The following is a 1,158-nucleotide window of genomic DNA, read 5'->3' as shown; positions in this document are numbered from 1 at the left end:
TAGACAGCAAGCATCCCGTTCGCATCAGAGCCGCTCGCGATCCGACAGAAACAGCTCCCGTTCAACGATCAGCCGCTCGCGATCTCAACCTCAATCCGTTCCAGGCAAGCTCGCATCCAGGCCAGCTCGCGTCCCGTTCCTGTCCAGCTCGAGGTTCATTCTTTGGTGGTCCGGTTTCAACAATCAACTAAGCTAAAGGTAATTCGAATTCTAAGAACATATGAATCGAATTGGGTTGATTGATAAAGAATGAAACCATAAAACCTAATCTTTATGATAAAAGCCATATGATAATAGATCAAACCCTAATGAGTAAATCGAAGCTCTAAAAGTTCGACCCCCAAACCCTAAATCGAAATTGATCTATTGATCAATTAAACTCAAAACCCTAATCGGTTTTGAATCTCAAAACCCTATGATCCAATGATCATATCGTGTGCTTAAATCTCCCTTGATCTATGATTAAATCAAAACCCAGAAAACGTAAACCCTAAAATTGCTAGAAATCGAATCAAAACCCTAAATCCTAATGTGAATCCGTTTTGATGATTGTTCTTGTTTGATTAAATCTTTTAATGTTTTGAGGTTTAGGTTGTTAGAATATTTTACCTTCTGATTTGTTTCTGTTTTCTGAAAACTCTAAATTCGTTTTAACCTAAATATCATGTTATAAATCTGAATTGAAGCATGTTTGATTCTTATTTGTTTTGATTGATCTTGTTGATTGAGCATTAGGTTGATAGTTTGATTGATCTCATAACATGTTTTCTAAAAACCCTAATATCGAATATGAAACCTTAAAGGCTTTGAACCCTTAAAATCGCATACTGCTAAATTTAATTGCTAGATTTCTAAATTAATTTGAAGTTTAGGATCAGTGGCTAGATTAATTGTTTTTAAACCCTAATCTGAAAGCCTAAACCCTAAGTTGACCAGACTTGTTTCTGAAACCCTAAATCCGCATAAACCCTAATTCCGATTCATTGCCTTTGATTGAAAGCTAAATTGCTATATAACCCTTAGTGAATTCGTATGCTAGTAATTGCACCGTGGCCGTGTGGCCTTGTTTGTATCTTGATAGTATGGTCGTGTGGCCTTAGTGCATAATAATCTTGCTGCATATAGATCATCTAAATCCTAAGTTTGTTATGCATCATT

This window comes from Brassica oleracea, chromosome C5 (assembly GCF_000695525.1).
Source record: "Brassica oleracea var. oleracea cultivar TO1000 chromosome C5, BOL, whole genome shotgun sequence".
NCBI lineage: Eukaryota > Viridiplantae > Streptophyta > Magnoliopsida > Brassicales > Brassicaceae > Brassica > Brassica oleracea.
This window is presented reverse-complemented; position numbering follows the sequence as displayed.